The 25840-nt window shown below is 35.7% G+C and overlaps 1 protein-coding gene across 6 annotated transcripts in view; it reads right to left on the reverse strand.

The window, feature by feature from the left end:
- The window catches only part of NAALADL2 (N-acetylated alpha-linked acidic dipeptidase like 2), a 1156801-nt gene that overhangs the window by 934792 nt on the left and 196169 nt on the right, over nt 1–25840 (reverse strand). Inside the window, exon 1 of one of the 6 annotated variants that reach the window (XM_066347121.1) lies at nt 9868–9998. The exons of the other annotated variants lie outside the window; for them this stretch is intronic. The gene's annotated coding sequence lies outside the window, so the exon portion shown is untranslated. Of the gene's footprint in view, nt 1–9867; nt 9999–25840 lie in introns of those variants that run through there. 6 annotated transcript variants of the gene reach the window in all.

The following is a 25840-nucleotide window of genomic DNA, read 5'->3' on the forward strand; positions in this document are numbered from 1 at the left end:
AACCAACCTAAAACTACTCCATTAAAGATTGTTTTGGAAAATCATTTTGTATAAAAGTTGTCAACCACTCAGCAACAGTTTCTTTACCAATACTACTGTTGCCTTCCTGTTCTAATGAGTTCAAATTCATATTCCTTAAACTCAGATCTCAGATTTTTCTGAGATAAATATATATATTATAAATATATATTATAAATTTTAACATATATATTATATATTTAACCTTATATATGTATATATATATTAAACCTTAGCATAAATGACAACTTTATATATATATATGAAAAACTATGTCAACTGAACAGATATTCAGAGAAGTATCCATGAATGCTTTAGAGGCCCAGGAGGTTAGTAACTAAGTGCTCCTTAAATGATAACTATACTAGTTTTACTACATTATTTCGTTTACTTTTCCTAATAAACTTTTAGGGCATTTAATTTCTTTTTACATGGGAAGCGGAGTGAGGCATTAGCTCAGAAGTTGAAGAAGTATCGCGAGGGCACACCACTAGCATCTCAAGCCAGCGATCTCGCTGTGCTCTTCTGTGCTACTTCATCTTTGCTGCAAAGGGACGCAGCAAACTCGGGACTCAAGGCAAAGGAAAGGCTACAGTGACCACTCAAACAGCACAGCCAGCTTTCATGAACTACACAGTCCCAATCTATCGATACTCCACTGAGGAAAACATTTGCCAGTGCTCAAAACTTCTATCTTGAAATAAAAGTAATATACTTTAGTTTATAAAATTCCTGATTTTATAAATTATTTTTGCCTTATTATCTCTTTTTACACATGTTAACAGGCATTGTTACAAAAGACATTTCTATTAAATCATCTCATTTAAAGTTGTTTTTCATGCAAAGTTTTTGCATCCTGTTTCTTCTAAAAACAGGATGGTTTGACTGGTATTTATCATTCCATGGCTCTCAATAAAAACAATATGTAGCGTTAAATGATTCATAAGATGCTCCAAGTCAGCTGCGTCCTTAAATTCACCATTTTCTTTCAGCTCTGCAACCACATTGCTTTCAGACAAAGAAATTGCAGCAGCAAAAGGTTAAGTGACTTGAAGGTCACAGATTCAGAGAAGGTTCACCTGGGATACACACCCTACTGAGTGCTTATTTGCCATGTGTTTTTCTTTCTGCCACCTGCTCCCAACTACTGCCCTATTATAAATCATACTCAAAAGTAGTCAGAGACACACGTACAGATACAGTGTGCATTGTGTGATAAGTAATATACGTGACTATAAAATTAAATAAATACAAATAGCTGAAGACAGTCGGACAGCTAACTCAAGAAAAATTAAGGACATATATATGAAAATACACAAATGTTAATACTGGTTACAACTTATGATGGGGTTATTTATTCCTTATATGTTTAACATTTTCAATTCTACTCTAATGAACATATGTTGCTTTTATAATTAGAAAAAAAGTTATAATATGTGTGATTATCTTTCATCCTACTCTTTTGGTCTCTTATGAATTTTCTCCAATACTATATACAAATTTTTTAAAGATGTTTAAATTTTATATTAAATAAGATAACATTTTTCTTTATATATTGATTGATTATATTAACTCATTATCTTGATTTGAGCATTAGGGACAGATTCATTTATTTAGACTTATTAGGTGTGTAAACATTTACACATTTAAAAAGATTCCATACTAGAGGTATACATGCAATTGGAAGGGATCTAAAATTTTATAAATATAAAAATGCAGCCAAATTATGCCTAAGAAAAATGATCTACTAAATAAATACTCAGATTTTAGAATATTTAGAACTAATTATTAAATTCTTTATGACCCACCATCAAGGATCCATCCACTGTCACACTTTGTAACTCATCTCCATTGCCTTAGAAAAGCCTCTTTCACTCTCCCTTCCTGAAAATGCCTTCCCTTTCTTATTCTTTTTCATTTTTATTTCCTGATCATCAAAATACTAGCTTTCCTACACTCCAATTTGATACATACAGAATCACAAAAGAGAAAGAAAAACAATGAGAGTAAATGCAAGAGAGAAGAAACTCGTTCTTATTTCTTCACCTCAACTTTATTGATCAATATTTCTCCTAACCTATTTTTATTAGAGAGAAGAAACAAAAGAGAGAAAACAGAGGGTCAGGAGGGAAGGAAGAAAAATAAGAGGGATAAGAAAGAGGAAGAGGAAAGTTATTTTATGCCTTTTTCATCCTTCATAATAGCTTACTATTTCCAACTTTGAAATAAAAAATTATCAAAGTTCATATTTAAACTAAAAACTCTAAAAAATTTATCACTCTCTTTAAAAATATATAATTCTCACCAAAAAATGCATCATAGTGGTAACATATTTGTTTAAAATGTGATTCAGAGTTGTTATTGAGGCAGTTGATTTTCATGGAGAAGTTGACATGTTAAATCACAGCTGTTTTTCTATTATAACCACAGGGCAAAGTAACACTCTGGAAAACTGAGAAGTGTAGATTAAATTATTGGGAGAAGGAGGGAAGAAAAAAGGGAAAGAGCGAGGAAGGGAGAGAGGGAGAGGGAAAGAGAGAGACAGAGAGAAACTGGATGTTAAATCTCATGAGCAAATAATGTCATGTGCAAATAAATCACTATATAAATTAACCTTAATAACTTAGTTGCATATTTTATTAGGTAGCAGCTATAGCTGCATATAGGTTCTTTCCTCTCTGGATTTTAATGCTACCAAGAATTGTCAATGACTGTGAATTTAAAATTTTTTTTAATACAATTGGATTTAAAAGAAACTGAATATGTGTCATCATGTATGTTAACATAATTTGTTTTGTTATGGTTAGTATAAATACTCATATAGTTGTTTATTTGGGTATACAAAAAAACCAGGACTAGTTAAATACCAGAGAAAAGAGAAAAAAAATCAATTATTCTTTTAAAATAAAAAAGTAATTTATTTTTAATTAGGTTTTCACTCTATAATTTTTTTCTTCTATTTTTTTCTTTGTTTTATTTCATATGTTCAAAGAAAACATGTCCAGGTTATCTTGTCGATCAATTATGTTGCATACCCATCACCCAAAGTCAGATTGTCCTCCGTCACCTTCTATCTAATTTTCTTTGTGCCTCTCCCCCTCCCCTTTCCCTCCCTCCCCCCCCCCCCCCGTAACCACCACACTCTTGTCAATGTCTCTTAGTCTCATTTTTTTGTCCCACCTATGTATGGAATAATGCAGTTCTTGGTTTTTTCTGATTTACTTATTTCACTCCGTATAATGTTATCAAGATCGCATCATTTTGTTGTAAATGATCTGATGTCATCATTTCTCATGGCTGAGTAGTATTCCATAGTGTATATGTGCCACATCTTCTTTATCCAGTCTTCTATTGAAGGGCTTTTTGGTTGTTTCCATGTCTTGGCCACTGTGAACAATGCTGCAATGAACATGGGGCTGCATGTGTCTTTATGTATCAATGTTTCTGAGTTTGGGGGGTATATACCCAGTAGAGGGATTGCTGGGTCATAATGTGATAAACCATCAGCTAACATCATATTAAATGGCACAAAACTGAAGGCTTTCCCCCTTAAATCAGGAACAAGACAGGGTTGTCCACTCTCTCCACTCTTATTTAATGTGGTACTAGAGGTTCTAGCCAGAGCAATCAGACAAGACAAAGAAATAAAAGGCACCCATATTGAAAAAGAAGAAGTAAAGGTATCACTTTTTTGCAGATGATATGATCCTATACATCGAAAACCCCAAAGAATCCACAAAAAGACTACTAGAAACAATAAGCCAATACAGTAAGGTCGCAGGATACAAAATTAACATACAAAACACACATAGCCTTTCTATATGCCAACAATGAAACATTTGAGAACAAACTCAAAAAAATAATCCCCTTCACGATTGCAACAACAACAACAAAAAAATACCTAGGAATAAACATAACAAAGAATGTAAAGGACCTATATAATGAAAACTACAAAGCATTGTTAAGGGAAATCAAAAAAGATAAAATAAGATGGAAGATTATTCCTTATTCTTGAATAGGAAGAATAAATATAATCAAGATCGCCATATTACCCAAAGCAATATACAAATTTAATGCAATTCCCATCAAAATTCCAATGACATTTTTTAAAGAAATGAAACAAAAAAATCATCAGATTTATATGGAACTATAAAAAACCCTGAATAGCCAAAGCAATCTTAAAGAAAAAGAATGAAGCTGGGGGCATTACAATACCTGACTTCAAACTATATTATAGAGCCACAACAATCAAAACAGCATGGTATTGGCAGAAAAATAGACATTCACTCTATAATTTAAAAGTAACAGACTATTATTTTTTAACAGTGTCTTTGGCAGGAACAATACACAACATTCTCTTAAAAAGTCTAGAACTGCTATTGTCAAAGCTTATGTTATTTAATGCTCAACCTTTTCTATATACTTTACAATACAAATAAAGAAGTAGAAGGGTTCAGTGGAGGAGAAGAAACATCCAGTTAGATGAGTGATAGCATGGAAGAACAGAAAGAATTAACAAAGAGCAATAGGAAAGGATGGCTTTTAAGAAAAAAGGACAATATTTACATTTTTTTTCATTTACATAATATTTCATTCCCTGTCAAATCTACCAAAATGTTTTTAATTAGGCAGGTGTAAACATTGTTATATAAATTTAAGCCACAATACAGATAGTCACAATACAACCATTTGGTCATCACCTTTATATTGTGTTCTATCAGCTATCTCATTTTAAAAGGAGCTGGTATTATACTTTAGTTCTTTTGTTCAAATATATGTAAACCACCTATATATTCTTGAGCTGTCCTGAACGCTGAGAATACAAAAATGAAAACAGTTGGTATGGTCCCTGACCACATGATATTCAGTCTCTACTTTTGTCTTTTTGGCTACAATTCGGTAAAAGCATAAAAATTCTGAAAGAGCAACAAAACTGCTTCTCTACTCACAATCTCATGTAGGGCCGATTAAAATTGCAGTTTCTTTACATCTTATTTGGCCTGATATTCCAATGTGCAGTGTACAACACTGCCTCCAATATCATCCATGTCTATGTTTTCAGAATCGCTGCCTCAAGATTTGGGTGATTTTAACAGCTTGGTGTTAGAATAAATCCCCCAACAAATGAAAGCAATATCTGAACCTGATAGACCTCTAAGGATCCTTGCCACATCCTAGAGTTCAGCAGAAATGGGAAATGTAAAAGCTGGGCTTTAATATCTACTTGTTTTTGCACCGTTGTTGGGACTAAAAATTAACTGAGACATTTGAGTATCACACAGTGAATTTCGGTGGGCCTCTAAAAACTTGTTACACTTCATTTAGGACTAGGCCACTGAGCTGTCATTTGGCGTGTGCACACTGTTGGCAATATCCCTAAGACCGAGACTGGAGCTTGAGTGTAGTTGGCCACGCACTTTCATTCTATAGAGAAAAGCAAACTGAACTGACACACACATAAAGTTTGGTCTTATTAGTATCACATTCCAATAAGTTAAGATGACAGTCATTTTTAGCTTAAGCAGCTTCTTTTGTAATCAACAGTAGTTCAGTCATTGAATCAAGAAAAGACATAGGAAATGCTGCATGCTCATAGCTCTTTACCAGGGACACAAAACAACACATTCAAGAAAACATCCCAAACAAACTGGACTTGTACTAAAACAAATTATTGTGGACAGGACTAAAATACAATGTGTAGGTTCAACTGCTTCTTGTATTTCCTAAAATACAAGAATATTCTGCAACAAATTACAATATGATCAAAAGCTTTAAGATAGTTTTGAGACATTATGACTAAAAAATCACTAATTAATCACCTGCAAAACTCCTCTTAAATCTTTTTTTAAAAAAGCTCTCTTCTTATTTTATAGACACTAAATGCAAATAAATAAATAAATAAATAAATAAGCCAATGGGTCAAGTATAAAATCACAGAATTACTTATGTCTAGAACATTTATACTACATAATTGTATTGGTTTTCTATTTTTGCATATTATCATAAATTTCACAGCTAAACAACACACCTTTATTACCTAAATTTCCTTGGATCAAAAATCTGAGCTTTGCTTCTCTTGATCCTCCCCCTCAGGATCTCACAAACATGTAATCAAGGTGTTCAGACATACTAAAGTTCTCATTTAGAGCTAGGAGTTCGCTTCCAAATTCATTCACCTTGTCAGCCGAATTTAGTTCCTTGCAGTTGTAGGTCTGAGGTCTCCAATTTCTTGTTATCTGCTGCCCAGGGATTGGTCTCAGCAACTAGAAGCTGTCCACATTCCTTACTACATGGTTCCTACAGGGAGCTCAAAACATGGACGCTTTCTTCCTTCCAGGGTAGCAGGAAAGTCTCTGTCTGACTCCTATTCTCCTTTCAGATAACATAATGTAATCATGTTAATGACTTATCTCATGATTTGTTATAAAAAAGTGACCTAATCAAGGGAATAACTATTCAGCACATTTAAACGCTCTGCCTACACTCATGAGGAGAGGATTATACAAGGTATGTACACCAGGAGGCAAGAATCTTGGGAACCATCTTAGAATTCTGTGTACTACAATAATGCTGTCTTATTTAGAAAAGATTGACAATAATGTGGCCTATCTGGATGCCCTTTAGAACTTCCTTCTATGAGCACTTCATAGAAATTATTAGTATTATTAATAGCATCACTGTCATAGTCAACAATCATTATTAACCCCCTCTAGCAAAAGGAAGTAACAGACACAGAACAAGTGAAAACAAAGCAGCTTCAGAGAGTTGTTACATTACTCAGGGAAAGCAGTGTGAACAGAACCCAGAATGCTGGTATGTGACTTGTTCCTTAGCTGTATACTATGGTACAATTCTAACATTAAGAACCGGCAGATGGCAACTTGATGCTAGTACACCAGTTTTGAAGAAAACTGGCAAATACTTTTCCATTGACAAACAAATAATTAATTAAAACCAAATTGACTGAAAGGCTTTGTCCTCAAGATATTTACAATCTTGCAATGAAGATAAAACCAGTATGTCAATTGCTATAATACAAAATTTTCAAAATATTTCCAAAATTTTCAAAATATTTCCAAAATTTTCAAAATATGGAAAATAAATATTTTGAAAGTTAAAGTGTCTTTTTAAGACGGAGAGAAAGAGCGAGAGAGCCTGAAGCCTGAACAATTAGACATTTGCCACACCACAAAAGTCACTACAGATGCCGACAGTCTTTAAACATTTTGCCTATCTCTCTCTTTTTACTTTCCTCTTTCTCTCTCATAATCCTATCTATTGCTGTAATAGTTACAGAAAATACATGAATAAAATTAATGTTCTCTGACTAAACAATTTTTTGTCTTGAGTAGGCCAGTTCCATTTTCAAATTATCTAACAAGAGGAAGAAGAACAAAAATATTGCTAAAATATCATCCAGCTTTAAAGTTCTATAATTCTACTGGTCATTTAAATTTCAGACAATCACTAGTAAAAAAAATGTAGATTCGGGGAGTCAGATTGGAAAGAAAAATAACATGGGGGCAATCCTGCTATTTGCCTAGCCATGTTTAGGGGGTCTTCACAACACTAACTCATTTAATACGCTCAGTAGCTCTGACAAATAATAACATCCCTTTTTAACAGGTGACAAAGCAAAGGCAGATTAAGGGTTCAGTAATTTACCCAGGTCACATAACTAACAAGGGCATTGCTGTACCTGATTGGCTCTTGATGAAGGTTGTTAAACAGTTGACTAAAGTAACAAAAAAATAAGCAAACAATCAAAGTCAAAGGTTGAAAGACTCAGAATACATCCTTTAAATGCTGAAAACTTATTTGTACTGTAAAAAGCTGATATTTTCAACTATTTCAATAAAGTTATTTCATAAATAAACGTGCAAAATACCAACAAGGGATAGGTACGGACTTGGCTGACGTGACGCTCACCAGTCGTCGCCATGCTCTTAAAGCAAACAGGCAGTAAAATAACATAAGCCATGCTTCCATACATTTTATCTTCTTTTTGTGATTAATTCAATTTGACAAGCTCTATAAAAGCCTCTATGACAAAGTTAGGTCAATGACAAATTAAATGTATCATAATACATATTTTAATATTTTTTTCTATGTGTCACTATAGAGAAATCCACTGGGTGTGCAATTGACTTGGATACAGGTGATAGCCTTCCTGAAGTGTGTTGTTGCTTTTTAATTAGGTAAAAGAGATAGATATATATTAACATGTTTTTCCTAAAAAAAATTAATTGAAATAAAATGAAAATTTTAAAATTTGATATCTTAATAATATTAGAGCTAATAATTTGATATCTTAACAATATCAATTTTAATCTTACATAAACATAACTGTATAAAATAAACGTGATATGAACACATGCATATTATTGAAACTAGACATTATCCTCAATTTTAATGACTGACTAAGCTATATTGTCAGTTTTTATATCAATACTTTAAAATAATCATAATTATTTCTTCTAAAACAACTGTTTAATTAATTCTTCTTTCATTTTAAAACAAATAAAATTCACCAGGAAAGTATTGTTATTTTAAATCAAATAATTACTTAATTTATTTCCATAATGGACATAGAGTTAAAACCTTTGTCCTCAAGATATTTACAATCTTGTAATGAAGATAAAACCAGTATGTCAATTGCTATAATACAAAACAAGGCTCCAATGGAGGTTAAAAAGAGTGCAATGGGCTTTCTAGGTAAGGGGCAGGTTCAACCAATTGGATATAATATTTTTTATTCACTCAATAAAAATTCTTTGTATGGATAAAATAGTGTTTCCCCCCAGTACAATTCGTATGTTGAAGTCCTAACTCCAGTACTTTAGAATGTAACTGTACTTGGTGATAGGGCTTATAAAGGGACAATTAAGCTTTTAAGAGGTCACACAAGTGGGTCCTCACCCAGTATGATTGGTGCCCTAATAAAAATAAGAAGAGACACCAGGGATGCACATGAACAGAGAAAAGACCAAAGAAGCACACAATTAGCAATAATTTGTAAACCAAGGAGTGGGGTATCAGGAGAAACAAATCCCACTGGAACTTTCATCTTGAAGTTCCAGTTTTCAGATTGTAAGAAAAAAATTCTTGTTGTTTAAACCATCTATTCTGTTATTTTGTTATGGCTGCCCTAGCAGACTAACACCCTCTTTGCCACAGGACAAAAATGGTGGTAAATTTACTAGACGAAAAGATAAAACTGGAACCACAGATTTTATTTTCCCCTGTAGAATTATTTTCTTTACTGTACTAAATATGGTTCCAGATTAGGTATCAGAAACAAAAGAGCTGTGAGACTAGGCAGACTGAGTGAAAATATCTGGGATTAATAAATGAGCAAACAGTGGGGTTAGAGTCAACTGGGGAGTTCATGGCTAGGACAAAGATACTGACACTTCAATTTCAACACAGAGGTGAGAGTAAAATCGGAAAATTTTCTCCACATCTCTTAGCGTATACCACTTGCTTCAACGAACAGCAATGCCATCTACCCAGGTAAGTCAAGCCACAGAAAGAATAAGGTCTGTCTGTTGCAACTTCTACATAGATCTCAATTTCTTTATATGGACTTTTTTATTAAGTAATCTTTTAAGTTAATTCTAGCTTCAAATTTTTAAAAGTCTAGGGTAACAATCTTTTCTCTATTGGAAACTTTACAGAGAGAACAAATTAAGCATTCGCAAGAAAAATTTAGCCTGCATTTTATTAGTATTGCAAATCACTTAATGATCTATAGTTTAAACAAATTATTTTCTAGAAATTAATTAAAATTGAATGACATGCAAAAATTAGGGGCTGTTGAATAATAATGATCCACACTTGGAAGCATACCTCAGTTTCACACTTGCAGATGTATTTCAGCAGTTATTTTTATTCACACTTTACAAATTAGAAACTTGGATGTCTCACCGGTGCTTCAAACACAAACGGTTTGAAATTCACGAGATGGAATGCCATGAAACGAGACTCCGCACTGAAGTCTGGTTGAATCTCCAACCTGACATTTATTTGTTTCATGACATTTAGCAATGTCACTTAGCAATAATTAACCTCACGGAGTTTTACTTTACCCAGCATAAAAATAAGATGCACATTTATCTCATAGGTTTGTTGTGAAAACTTTAAAGAAAATACACAGAGTAACGTATCTCAGTACACAGTTGAGAAGAAATATTCAGTAGTGGGAGGACCACCAGCCGCACCAGCACAACAGTAGTAATGGGAGTGGCGGCCGAAAACTACAGCAACTACGACGACAGCAGAACACGCCTATCATACCATGGAAAACACAGGGTCCTTTGCAATCTACCCAACACCATTAAAAAGAAATAAAAATCTGAAAATTTTCTCCACGTCTCTTAGCATATACCACTTGCTTCAGCGAACAGCAACATCATCTACCAGGTAAATCAAGCTACAGAAAGATGTTATTCAATCCCACTCTCTTTCACCTGCATTTTTCCTCACTCTCGTATGTGTCTCTTCTCATTCCTATATCTTTCCATCACTTAGACCTATTGAACTTCTCCCTTTAGATCTCTGAAATCCAATCTTTCCCTTCCCCCTTCATTTTTACTGTTACTGTCTTATCTCTGGTCAAGGTAAGCAATGGCTTCCTACTTGATCTCCTCGGTTTCATTTTTAATCTCTCTCTCTCTCCCTCTCCATCTATCTATCATCTATCTATCTATCTATCTATCTATCTATCTATCTATCTATCATCTATCTATCTATCTATCTATCTATCTATCTATTATCTATCTATCACCTCTGTCTCTCACCAACACCTCTACCAATTTATACCCCATTGTCTGACCACATTAAAAAACAAACAAAAATGCTGAATATATGATACCTGTTAAACTTCAATAGACCTATAAATGCTATTGCTACTGCTGTTTTTAATGAAGTACAAACTTTTCTGAAATGGCTGTGTGTTCAGTGGAAAAAGCACAGACTTTAGACCTTTACAACAAGTTCAAATTCCAGTTCTTTTGTTTGCTAGTTGCATGAGTACCTCAAATTACCATTTTCCAACTAGACTACATTCTTTTAAAAACAGGACTTTGTCATGTATGACAGCCCCAAAGTTATTCTTAGTGCCCAGTACAAAGAGGGTAGTAAAAGTTTACTCACTAAATAAATGAGTCACTGCAAGTCCATAGAGCTAATAAAATTCGAGGCAAGTAGTCCCCAGATCCAGAGATTTCTTTTTCCAATTAGGTTAGATTTCCTCTCCAATAAACATATTTGAAAAAATAAATTCTGCTAATGAGAATGAATACATTTCTCAACTAAATGGAATACCTTTAAAAGTTCAATCCAAGCCTTTCTTTTATACAAAAGGAAAATGTGATCATATGCTAGACTCTAAGATCAAGCAAATGTCATACTTTATTCTTTGACTAAGCACCACAAATACAGTGGATTACTCATTAATTCACCAGTTAATATTAATTGGGCATCATAATATACCAAACAATATGATACATTCATGGTTGATGCCCTCAATTTGCTTATAATCCAGAAGGGAAGTAAAGAAATAATCACACACACACAAAAAAAACCCTCTAAAATTTAAGTGCTATGAGAAAAAAAAAAAAAAAATAATAACCAAGAGCTGAGATGATGCCCATTAATGGGGGGGATTAATTTAAGCAGTGTTTCCAGGAAAGGCCTCTCTGGGAATGTCCAAACAAATGTGAGAGATAAAGAAGAAAATCTATCTTGACAACTTTCAGATATAACTTAAAATTTAAGGATACCATCAAGAGAGAATTTTTTTTACTTTGAAATTGCTTTTACATATTTAGTAATAATATCAATTCAATCCACAGTGACTTATGGACAGTGAACTGGAAGATGGGATGTCCCTTAATGCTTTAGTATTGTGCTGGTATATCAAATTTCAAATTGCATGAGTGATTACTCTATAAATCCTTGTTGACTGAACAAGTGAGAAAGGGTCAAAGGTAATGAAAGAAGACAAGAATGTATGGTTTAGACCACACCATAGTAGTCACTTAAATGAAGAGGTTAGTATGCTATTAACCAATCTAAGGAACTATTGGCAAACAGAAAACAAAGAGAATAAAATAAGTATTTAGAAACAACATATTACAATTAAATTAATGGGGCTTTGGGAGGACCCATGAAGGTTCCTGCTGCTTCTGCCTCTGCTTTTTAATGTCATGGTTCTAATTTACCTCATTTATATTAATGAAGAGAGGATTGTACAACTATTAGCATGATTAAAAATTACACTAATGCTTAGTAAATCTACCCCTAATTATTATGATTAATGATAAGTTGATCATTTGGGGCCAGATTAACATCCTAAAGCAACTGAAATAGAGCAAAATAGCTTTTTCTTGATAACCTGGGTCTTTAGTCTTTTTATTTAATGAAATCCTGAGCAATCCACTAATTCACTATAACTACCCATTTACATAAATTTACATAGATTATATTTTTCACATTTATGTATTTATTTGAAATAATTACTTCTAAGAGTATTAAAATGTCTTATGATCAGCTTTATGAAATATTATGTTGCAGTGTGAAACTGAATGATACAACCACCATATTTTTTTCTCTACCTGGTTTCAAGTCGTCTGTTTGTAAGTTATCTCTTCCAAAAGAGAAATTATTCATTTTAGTAATGATCAGAATTAATAATTATAATAGGGAGAGATACAAATCTCACTTAATTATTTATTTAAATATTGTTATTTTACACAAAAAACAAATTTAAAGTGATATTAAAATGATAAAGAACTTAATTTTAATCATCTCAATATCAGACTTTGTCTTCTTAACTGGAATAGGTGAGCGACTGTGATGCATTTCTTCTTAATTCTGCCTTTATTATGACTATAATATAATATTAATGCCTTACTCTTTCTACTTTATTTTCTATCTTCTGCTACTGATAGGTGTCCATGGAAACAGATTTGTAGTCAATGTTAGATTCCTTGAGAGCAATGGCCTAAGATGTGCACTTTGATAACATAATATGCAAAAATGTGTCAATGATAATGTTTCTGCAGAGTCCACAACAAGCTTTTAATGAAACAGAATTTTACATTAACAAAGCCTTTATGTTCTGAAAGTGTTGTCTCATCTCATATCAGTATTTATTCTGCTCTTATTATCAATTTTCTTACTATCCTCTGAGATCGTCAGTTATATTCAATTTAAATTCACAAATGTCATTTCACCAGGTTTGCCGATAATATTAAAGTTCATAAATTAATTCATGGAATACTTATTGGATGACGGCTCTGCACCAGACTTCCTGGTGGGACCAAAGGCAGATTTAATGGTGGGCATGCACCCTGGAATCCAACTTCTGAATGGCCTCGCAAAACCCCAACTTTACACTGTTTTCTAATGACACCAAGTTTGGTTTTACTTGTGCAATTTTAACATTAATAGTACATATTTTTTATTTAATTAAAAATATAGTTAAAATATAATTTTTCCCTGTCGCTCTCTTTTTTTAAGGGGCTCAATATTTTCTTCTGTGCACAGGGCCTCAACTGACCTTAATCTGCTTCTGGGTAGCACTGAGGTTTTCACAGTGCACAAAACAAAACGCCCTCTTCTTTATGGAGATCCTAGTTTAGTGAGAGAGATGGAGATGGATAGAGTTGTTAAGAATGTGGAGTGTTGGGGGAAGATAAGATGGCGATGGAGTAGGCGGACATACCAACTCCCACCTCCCAGAACCAAAGTGGATTACAAACTAATTTTAAGAACTATCATCTGGAAAAACCAACTTTGGACTAAACTAAGAGGACTCTTCAACCAAGGAACACTGAAGAAGCCACACCGAGACTGGTAGAAAAAGTGGGAGCATGGAGAGGGCTGCCCAGCTCCCCGGAGCGAATGGCAGCCGAGAGAGACTTACGTGGCAGGAAGTAAGTTTAGCAAAGAGGTAAGGGTCCTGAATCCCAGGAACAAAGCCCCAGCCTGCAGCCCCAAAGCCTAGAAGGGGTGTATGGACAGTATTTAGCTGGAAACAAGACAGGATACTGTTTTTGAGAAAGAGACTGATTTCTCAGACCCAGGAATCTTCTTAAAGGGATCGCGCAGAACACCTCTCTCACAACCACTCACCCGGGGCCCTGGGGAACAGGGAGAGAGCAGAGGACTGGAGTAACAGGAAGAGAGTGTAATCTAAAAGGCATAGGGAGAAACATTTAGGGAGACAGCCACCCTAACCCCTGGGACAAGTCACATCCCAAATCTGAAGTGAATATTTCCCCTGGAAACAGCAATACCAGCAAAGGGAAGCAGGAGAGCAGCCAAACAAGCTCTCCTGCGGCACTCAGAGCAGAGTTGCTTAGAAGGAGGGAGCTTTCGGGACTACAGTAGTGAGTCTTAGGGTCTGAACTGCAGCGCCCCCACCCACACGGCTGAAAGCTCGCCCAAGGGTGGGCGGCGGCGGGATGTGGAAGCATGGTTCTGTCGGCAAGGGCAGAAGCCAGCTGGCCACCACTGGTCCCAGGGGTGAGCTCAGTCTTGTCTGGCTGGGGAGGAGGGGGCATGCAAAAGTGGTCAAGGCCAGCTGCAGGCCGCCTGCAATCCAGCCTGTAGGGGAAGGGCAGGAGCCCCGGAAGGAGCGGAGACCTGCCCTTGAGCAAGGGCACAGGAGCACAGCCTTGCCCTGTCCACGGAACCGAGGCTTGTGGCCTCACTTGAAAGCTGGCTCCTCTCTCAGGGGTGAAACCAAAAACCCAGAACAGACAGAGTCCCACTACTGAGCATGGGCACGCAGTCCCGCCTGGCCTGTGGAGCCAAGGCTTGCAGCCATCCCACGAGCGGGCTCATCCTTCAACGGTGAGGCGGAAGTCCGGAAACAGGTGGAGACCCGCAACTGAGCAAAGGTGTTTGCCATTACCCTCAGGGCCGAGCATAACACCACCCATGGGGGTGGGGCGAAGGCCAAGGCCACCAAGGCTTGTATACACAATCACGTGATCAGAGACACTCCTGTGAAGGAGAGGTGGAAACCACAACAACAGCCCCAGTGGGAAGGTAGCAGCAACGCCCATACCCAAACCTCCTAGGCAGCAACAGCAGAGGGGGTGGTGGGCCTGCAGACAGACCATACCTAGGGAACAGAGGCCACACCCAGTGGACCCCAGTGGCCAAGACTTTCTTTTACACAGAGAAGATGAGAAGGCAGAGAAATCCAACACAAATGGATCAAGAGAAATCCCCAGAAAAGGATCTGAATGAATCAGATATAACCAAATTACCAGATGCAGAGTTTAAAATGATTGTTAGAATGCTCAAAGATATTAGAACAATAGATGGTCATTATGAAAACCTAAAAAAAGAGATAGCAGATATAAAAAAGGACACTGAAATAATAAAAAAGAATCAATCAGAAATGACAAATACAATATCAGAAATGAAGAACACAATGGAAGGAATTAAAAGCAGGATGGATGAAGCTGAGAATCAAATCACCGAGTTAGAGGACATGATAAATAAAAGCATGGAAGCAGAGCAGAAAAAAAAAAAAAAGAGACTCAAAAAGTCTGAGGAAACTCTAAGAGAGCTCTGTGACAACATGAAGAGAAATGACATCTGCATCATAGGGGTTCCTGAAGAAGAAGAGAAAGAACAAGGGATAGAGACTTTGTTCAAGCATATCAAAGATGAAAACTTCCCTCAATTAAGGCAGAAAAACATCTCACATGTTCAGGAAGCACAGAGAACTCCATTAAAGAGAAACCCAAAGAAATCAACACCAAAACACATCATAATTAAAATACCAAAGTTAAGTGATAAAGAGAAAATATTAAAAGCTGCTAGAGTAAAAAAAGACTATCACCTACAAAGGAGCCCCCATGAGGATGACTTTCGACTTCTCAACAGAAACACTTGAGGCCAGAAGGGAATGGCAAGAAATATTCGAAGTAATGCAGAACAAGAGCTTACAACCAAGACTATTTTATCCAGCAAGGCTATTGTTTAAAATTGAAGGAGAAATAAAAAGCTTTCCAGACAAAATAAAACTCAAGAAATTCACTACAACCAAACCAAGGCTGCAAGAAATGCTAAGGATCCTGTTATAAACAGATCATAGGAGAAAAAGAATATAGCAAAAGAGGAATACATTTTTAAAGAATAAAATGGCAAAAAACAACTACATATCAATAATAACCTTAAATATAAATGGATTAAATGATCCGATCAAAAGACAGAGGGTAGCTGTGTGGATAAGAAAACAGGACCCATACATATGCTGTCTACAAGAGGCACACCTTAAAACAAAAGATGCACATAGATTGAAGATAAAAGGATGGAAAAAAAATATTTCACGCAAATGGAAATGAAAAAAAACCTGGGGTAGCAATACTTATATTAGACAAAACAGACTTTAAAACAAAGACTATAGTAAGAGATAAAGAAGGTCACTACATAATGATAATGGGAGCAATCCAAAAGGAAGATATAACCATTATAAATATCTACGCACCTAATATAGGAGCACATAATATATAAAGCAGACTTTGATGGATTTAAAGGATGAGTTCAACAAAAATATTATAACAGTAGGGGATTTGAATACACCACTAACATCACTAGAGAGAACCTCAAGAATGAAAATTAACAAAGAAACAGCAGAGTTAAAGGCCATACTAGATCAACTCGATTTAATAGATATCTTCAGAACTATTCACCCTGAAGCAGCAGAATATACATTCTTTTCAAGTGCTCATGGTACATTCTCTAGAATAGACCACATGTTAGGGCACAAAAGCGGTCTCAACAAATTTAAGAAGATTGAAATCATATTGAGCACTTTCTCTGATCACAATGTCATAAAACTAGAAATCAACCACAACAGAAAAACTGAAAAATACTCAAACACTTAGAAACTAAAGAGCACATTATTAAATAATGAATGAGTAAACAATGAGATCAAAGAAGAAATTTAAAAATTCCTAGAAATGAACGATAACAAGCATACATCAACTCAAAATTTATGGGACACAGCAAAAGCAGTCCTAAGAGGGAAGTTCATAGCATTACAGGCATACCTCAAGAAGGTAGAAAATATCAAATAAACAACTTGACCCTACATCTAAAAGAACTAGGAAAAGAACAGCAAATAAAGCCCAGAGCTAGTAGAAGGAGGGAAACAATAAAGACCAGAGCAGAAATAAATGACATAGAGGTTAAAGAAACAATACAGAGGATCAATGAAACCAGGAGCTGGTTCTTTGAAAAGGTAAACAAGATCGATGAACCTTTAACCAGACTAAACCAAGAAAAAAAGAGAGAATAAAATTAGAAACAAGAGTGGAGTAATAACAACTGACACAACAGAAATACAAAATATTGTAAGAAAATACTATGAAGAACTGTACTCCAAAAAACTAGACAACCTAGATGAAATGGACAAATTCCTTGAAACATATAATCTTCCAAAAATTAATCTGGAAGAATCAGAAAACCTAAACAGACCAATTACAACAAATGAAATTGAAACAGTTATCAAAAAATTCCCAAAAAAGAAAAGCCCTGGACCTGATGGCTTCACAAGTGAATTTTACCAAATATTCAAAGAAGAAATAACTCCTATCCTTCTCAAGCTATTTCAAAAAATTCAAGAGGAAGGAAGACTTCCAAGCTCCTTCTTTGAGGCAAGCATAATTCTGATTCCAAAACCAGGCAAAGACAACACAAAGAAAGAAAATTATAGGCCAATATCCCTGATGAATTTAGATGCTAAAATCTTCAAAAAAAATATTAGCAAACTGGATCCAGCAATATATGAAAAAAATCATACACCAGGATCAAGTGTGATTTATTCTGGGGAGGCAAGGCTGGTACAATATTTGCATATCAATCAATGTGATTCATCACATAAACAAAAGGAAAGAGAAAAACTACATAATAATTTCAATAGATGCAGAAAAAGCATTTGATAAAATCCTGCACCCATTTATGATCAAAACTCTCAGCAAAGTGAAAATACAGGGAACATACCTCAACATGATAAAGGCCATCTATGACAAACCCACAGCCAACATCATACTCAATGGGCAAAAATTAAAAGCAGTCCCCTTAAGGTCAAGAACAAGGCAGGGTTGCCCCCTTTCACTACTCTTATTCAACATAGTTCTGGAAGTCCTAGCCACAGCAATCAGACAAGAAAAAGAAATAAAAGGCATCCAAATTGGAAAAGAAGAAGTAAAACTATCATTATTTGCAGATGATATGATATTGTATATAGAAAACCCTAAAGTCACAGTCAAAAACTACTAGACCTGATAAATGAATTCAGCAAGGTGGCAGGATATAAAATTAATACTCAGAAATCAGAGGAATTTTTATACACTAACAATGAACTGTCAGAAAGAGAAATTAAGGAATCAATCCCCTTATCATTGCAACAAAAAAATAAAGTACCTAGGAAAAATTTAACCAGGGAGATTAAAGACTTGTACTTGAAAAATTATAAAATATTGATAAAAGAAATCAGGGAAGATACAAACAAGTGAAAGAATATACCGTGCTCATGGTTAGGAAGAATAAACATCATTAAAATGTCTATATTACCCAAAGCAGTTTATAAATTCAATGCAATACTGATTAAAATATCAATGACTTACTTCAAAGATATAGAACACATATTCCAAAAATTTATACAGAACCAAAAGAGAACACGAATAGCCTCAGCAATCTTGAAAACAAAGAATAAAGTGGGAGGTATCACACTTCTGGATATCAAATTGTACTATAAGGCCATTGTACTCAAAACAGCCTGATGCTGGCATAAGAACAGGCATATAGATCAATGGAACAGAACTGAGAACCCAGAAATAAACCCACACCTTTACGAACAACTGATATTTGACAAAGGAGGTAAGAGCATACATTGGAGTAAAGACAGCCTTTTCAACAAATGGTGTTGGGAAAATTGGACAGCTACCTGCAAAAAAATGAAACTAGTCCATCAACTTACACCATTCACAAAAATCAACTCAAAATGGGTAAAAGACTTAAATGTAAGCCGTGAAACCATAAGCATCTTAGAAGAAAACATAGGCAGTAAGCTCTCTGACATTTCTCGCAGCAATATATTTGCCGATTTGTCTCCACAGGCAAGTGAAATAAAAGACAGGATAAACAAATGGTACTATTTCAAACTAAAAAGCTTTTGCACAGCTAAAACAATAAGAACAGAATAAAAAGACAAACTACACAATGGTAGAATATATTTGACAATGTGTCTGATAAGGGGTTAATAACCAAAATTTATAAAGAACTTGTAAAACTGAATACCAGGAAGACAAACAATCTAATCCAAAAATGGGCAGAATAAATGAATAGACACTTCTCCAAAGAGGATTTACAGATGGCCAATAGACAGATGAAAAAATGCTCAACATCACTAATCATTAGAGAAATGTAAATTAAAACCACAATGAGATATCACCTCACACCAGTCAGAATGGCGCTCATCAACAAAACAACACAGTATAAGTGCTGGCAAGGATGTGGAGAAAAGGGAACCCTCCTGCACTGCTGGTGGGAATGCAGACTGGTGCAGCCACTGTGGAAAACAGTATGGAGATTCCTCAAAAAATTAAAAATCGAACTGCCTTTTGACCCAGCTATACCACTATTAGGAATATATCCCAAGAACACCATAGCACTGTTTGAAAAGAAGAAATGCACCCCTATGTTTATGGCAGCATTGTTCACAATAGCGAAGATCTGGAAACAGCCCAAGTATCCGTCAGAGGACGAGTGGATTAAAAAGCTTTGGTACATATATACTATGAAATACTACTCAGCCATAAGAAATGATGACATCGAATCATTTACAACAACATGGATGAAACTTAATAACATTATACTGAGCAAAATAAGTAAATCAGAAAAAACTAAGAACTATATGATTCCATACATAGGTGGAACATAAAAATGAGACTCAGAGACATGGACAAGAGTGTGGGGTTATGGGGTGGGGGAAAGGAGAGGGAGGGGGTTGGGGGAGGAGAGAGGCACAAAGAAAACCAGTTAGAAGTTGACGGAAGACAATTGGACTTTGGGTGATGGAAATGCAGGATAAGCAAATGTCAAAATAACCTAGAGCTGTTTTCTCTGAACATATGTACCCTGATTTATCAATGTCACCCCATTAAAATTAATCAAAAAAAAAAAGAATGCAGAGTGTTACATAAAGAAAAGAAAAAGAGCTTTAGTAGTGTGTAGCAGGGGAAGCCAAGCTAATGTGGGGTATCAGGAAAGGCGTATGAAGAAATGACGTTTAAGAGAAGAGCCTAAATGATGCAGTAGTTCTTAGCAATTTATACTGTGAGGGAGAACTAGTACTCTGAGAAACAAAATCAAGTGATCAACAGATATAAATTCAAAGAAAAAGGCAAAGCAGCACGAGAGAAAATTTTTGAGGTTTAGAGTCCCACAGAACTGTGTTATTGTTCCAGACACGCATTACCAGTTCCTAGGTTACACAATCTTTGAGAAATTATTTGTCTTCCCATTTTATGTTCCATAAAAATAGAAAGGATGCATACTATGTAGGATGACCATGAGGGTCTATGAGATTGTGTGTGTGTGTGTGAGTGTGTGTGTGAGTGTGTGTGTGTGTGTGTGTGTGTGTGTGTGTGTGTGAAAGTGCCTGATATAATAGCACTTGTCAAAGAATATTAACTTTCATTTCCTATATAAAAAAATTGGGCCAAAATTCTTTTTCAGCACATTTACAAAAGCAAATTTGGGGAGCATGCTATGAAAGTACTTTGGATGTAGAATGAAATGACTTCTAAAACTAGTTAGGAAAATAGTCATAGATTCAGTATAATCTCTTTCAAATTATTTTTCAGCCATCTACTAAGCATGTGGCCTTAAGTAAGTTAATTTATTCACCCTGAGTCTTGGTTTCCTCTTCTGTAAGGCATATTATAGTGCTCAGGTCACAGAGCATTGGAATGAAATGAGATGCTGCAGGCCAAGCTCATGGAAGGGCTCTGACAGATAGTAGAAGTTCAATAAAGTTATTTGTTTATATTACTGTAGTGGTAATTTCAATGATAGCAGCAGCAGGGGTAACCATCTCTAGTTACTTTCTTTTATTCATATATAAAAAGTAACAGGTGGGAAATAAAGGTGGTGGAACAAATCATGAGAAAAATGCATTAAAATGAATGAATTAATCTAAAAATATTCAATACTGTATTGATATAAGGTTTGGTTGGTCAGGAGACTTTTTTTTTTTTAGGAGAGATTTAAAAGTAGATTTTGCAGGAATTATCAAAAGTATGTATTCATGAAAGGATTTACAACTGATTGGTTGTTCTTTTACATGTACAGATTGGTAATTGTTTCTTATATATTGTATAAATTATCTATTGCTGCATAACAACTACCTCAAAACCTGGTGGTTTAAATCACTCTTTTATTTGTTTCCAATTCTTTGGGTTGGCTATTTGGTCTGTGCTAAGATGGAAGCTTCCGCGGCTGGTCCTGCCTGGGGTCACTGATGTGTTTGAAATAGAGAAATAAACTGTACCTCTTGAGAGAAGAGAAGAGACAGATTACAAAGGAGAGTACATACAAGGTTAAGAAAAATTTCCAAGAGGAATTTTATGTGTGTGTGCAATGTGCCACATAGAACTAGCTCGTGTCCCCTACCCTCTTGTCATAGGTTACTAACTTTAACTGCCACATGACGCTTAGTATTACTCCATTTATGCTTGTCCTATTGCATATAATATATGAAACATGTGGACAGTCAAATCACTTTATCACATTAGATCTTTTTAGTTAATCTGTATCTAAAACATTAGAAAGCTTCAAAAAAGGACATCTACCTCCCATTCCTTAGGTGTTCTGGTTTTATTAATCAGGTTATAAACCAGCTATTGTTTTTTATTCCAGAAGCTGTACAGATGATGCTAACCCATAGTCGTAAGTGAGAGCCACTGTGTCTACCTTGTTTCTGTTCTTTTTAAACATAAATATTAGTGGACTTAAAAGGCTTCTTCCCTTACCTCTATAATACTAATATCATATTTCTACTACACCACTGGCTGTTATCAAAATACAAATGCGTTACTGCCCAATGGAAAATACTCCATGGTTTACTGTGGTTGGAGACACAGTCTAAGGACATGTCATGATTGGTCTAGCAATCAAAATCTAACCATTTGGCCTCAAGACCAAGATGAAGCAATTAAAGTTTCTGGCCCAGAACTTGATTTATGCAGAAAAGTGTTTTGAGGAGATTGATGTGGCAGTAGCAGGGGAAATCCGGGGAGAGAAAGACCAGTTGGGTAACTATTATAATAATTCAGGCATGCGGTAATAATAATTCAGCCTATGACAGCCATAATCCCACACATGTCCTGTCTGGAATCACATATTTACGATCATGAATCTCAAATGAGCACTCACAAAAGCCAGTTAGTCCTACTATATCTTTCATAATAAATTCATTTTCCTACTCTTTGATTTAACCCATATTTCTCATTTGTTCTTAAATCCCTGGACCCTTTCTCCTTATCTTTTATTCTGCACTGCTATTCACACCTTTTACTTCCCAAGAAAAATGGATTGTATCAGAAAGAATCCCACTCTGCCTGTCTCCATACCCACCCTGCCTGCTTTCCGTCTGGTTTCCGCCAGCAGCGTCCTCATTCTTTCCTTTCGTGTGGACCCCTTTCTATACCAAATTTGTTCAAGACTTCCATGAAGTAGCCTCTTTCTCACCTTTTTTGTGACATCCCATTCCTATAAATACATATGTTTTCAGATTGTCCTTAAAAAAAAAATTCCTTTCATACCACATCTCATTTCAGTTAATGTCATCTCTGTTACACTTCTTAAAAGAAAATTCTACAATTGCACTCTTTATTCCTCCACCATAGAAACAGTGGTTTAAAATATATTCACAAATTCTTTGACATTTGGTCCTAGTTGATGGCACAGTGGCTAGAGCAACAGCCCAGTGTATGGACATCCTGGGTTCGATCCCCAGTCAGGGCACACAAGAGAAGCAATCATCTGCTTCTCTCCCTCTTCTCTTCCTCTTGCCCTTCTGCAGCCAGCAGCTCAATTGGTTCGAGTGTGGGTCCCGGGGGAACTGAGGAGAGCTCAGTTGGTCCTAGCACATTAGCTTCAGATGCAAAAAATAGCTGGGTTGATTCAAGCATTGGCCCAACATGGGGATTGCCGGATAAATCCCAGTGAGGGCACATGCGGGAGTCTGTCTCACTATCGCCCCTCTTCTCACTTAAAAGAAATTTTTTCACATTTGCTTCGAAAGGTGAACAGAAAACAGCAGAAGTGATGCTGTGCATCTTCTGAGATTATGTCACAAAAAGTAACACAGCCTGAACAGGCAGTAGTGCAGTGAATAGAGCGTTGGACTGGGACATGGTGGACCCAGGTTCGAAACACCAAGGTCACCTGCTCGAGCACAGGCTCAGCAGGCTTGAGCAGGGACTCATCAGCTTGAGCACAGGGTCACTGGCTTGAGCAAGGGATCACTCGCTCTGCTATAGCCCCTGGGTCAAGGCACATATGAGAAAGCAATCACTGAACAACTAAGGAGCTGCAATGAAGAACTGATGCTTCTCATATCTCCCCCTTCCTATCTGTCTGTCCCTACCTGTCCCTCTCTCTGTCTCTCTTTGTCTCTGTCACATACACAAAAAAGTAACAGCAGTTTCTCCTCATTTATTCTCTTGCTCTGTGGGAAAACCTGCAGCCATGGTGGCACCACCCCGTGGAAAGGCTTCAGTGCAAGGAATTATTCCCTCCTGCCAACAGGAATTATTCCCTCCTTGCAACTGAGCTATCTTACATCTCTCAGACCCACTGCAGCCCCATCCAACATCTTTTTTTTTTAATTGATTTTAGAGGAAGCGAGAGACAGCAGACAGACAGACCAAGAGAAAACATTGATCTGTTTCTCTATGTGCCCTGACCAGGGCTCAAACTGGCAACCTCTACATATCAGGACAATGCTTAAGCTATCCAGCAGGGTCCCAGGAAACTTCTTAACTGCTACTTCATGTAGCAGTTCTCTCTGAGGAAAACCCAGCTGATTAAATGCCTCTAAATTCCTGCTCTAAAAGAATGGTGACATAATAAATGTTCACAGTTTTCAAGCCACTGAGTTTTTCTATACTTTTTTCTTTTAACATAACAATAGATGATTAATACAACTCTCTCTTATTTTCTTTTCAGTCCCATCCATTACATATTTGCCATCATCACTCCAATAAAATGGTTCTTATATACTAAACTAAGTTGCTTAACACCTGCTAAGCAGTGTTTGAGCCTAAGTGTTATGTGGTGTTTGTTATTAAGAATAGTATTACTACTGTTATTACAAACAGCAGGAAGACTATGGATCACTGATGACAGTCATCTTGCAACATCCAATGGTGAGTTCTCTGCGCTTGTCCTCACTCTCTCCCTCCCACAGAACAAGCTACTCTCTTATTGAAAGACTCTTTGCCCCTTGGCTTTCTCAGTGTCATCCCACATCATGAGCTTTTTCATGGGTTATTCTGCTTCTGCTCTGCCAGACCTCTAAGTACTGATGGTTCCCTGGATCTGTCCTGTTTGCTCTTTTCCTCCTTCTTCTTCTTCATTGGCACAATCTCCATAGGTGATTTTATCCAGTGCCAGGCTTTATATACCAATATTTTTCTACATACCAGTTTTTATCTCCAGCTCTGATGTCTCCCCTAGGGTCTCTGTATTTCTTCTTCTCAGCATTCCTATGTAAATCTAGTAGGTTTTTAAATGCAGTATATCCAAACAAGAAACCTTGATTTTTCTTTGTACTTTAATTTTATATCTCCCAAAACTAAAATATAAACTCTCTGAAGATAGAAAGTGTTCCATACCAGGCACTAGGTTCTGAAGACCACGTGCTTAGAATGGTGCAAGGCATGTAATTGGCGCACTAGAAATTTGGATAAATCAATAAATATTTCACTTTATATGAAAAATGAATGAGTTAAGTAATTTAAAACATCCTAAAAATAAAAATTTATAATTTGAATTCTATTTTGAAATCTCATAAAAATCGATTTTTTGCAAAAGATTTACATGACTTGCAAAACAAAATGTAGAATCAAATTATTTTTGTGTATTCCATATATAAGATTCTTGTGGTAATTTTGACCTTTAAAACTATTTGTATTGTTAAGAAATGCTGCCTGACCTGTGGTGGCACAGTGGATATAGCCCTGACCTGGAATGCTGAGGTTGCTGGTTTGAAACCCCAGGCTTGCCTGGTCAAGGCACATATGGAATTTATGCCTCTTGTCCTCCCTCCCCTTCTCTCTCTCTCTCTCTCTCTCTCTCTCTTTCTCTTTATGCCCCTTCTCTAAAATGAATAAATAAAGTCTTTATGAATGCAATAAATGAGTATCTTCTTTCTTCATTTAAACATTAAAATATATTATTAAGCATTTATTCCTTTCCATCTTAGATTTCTATCACACACTCTAGCATTAAATATCAGTGAGGTTTATTTAAAAATTAATTAATCACTATTTTTTCTAAAGCTAATTTATTTTTTATTTTCTAATATTTTGTTGATCTCTTAATATGCATCAATCAATGCACACATGGTATGATAAAAAAAAGTTTTTGCTCAGCAAAGGAAAGTATCAACAAACAAAAAGGCAACCCACTGAATGAGAGGAAATATTTGCAAATGATATATCTTAAAAATGGTTAACATCCAAAATATATAAAGAACTCATGTGACTCAATATCAGAAATAAAC

The sequence above is a fragment of the Saccopteryx leptura genome, chromosome 8 (assembly GCF_036850995.1).
Source record: "Saccopteryx leptura isolate mSacLep1 chromosome 8, mSacLep1_pri_phased_curated, whole genome shotgun sequence".
NCBI classification, from domain to species: domain Eukaryota; kingdom Metazoa; phylum Chordata; class Mammalia; order Chiroptera; family Emballonuridae; genus Saccopteryx; species Saccopteryx leptura.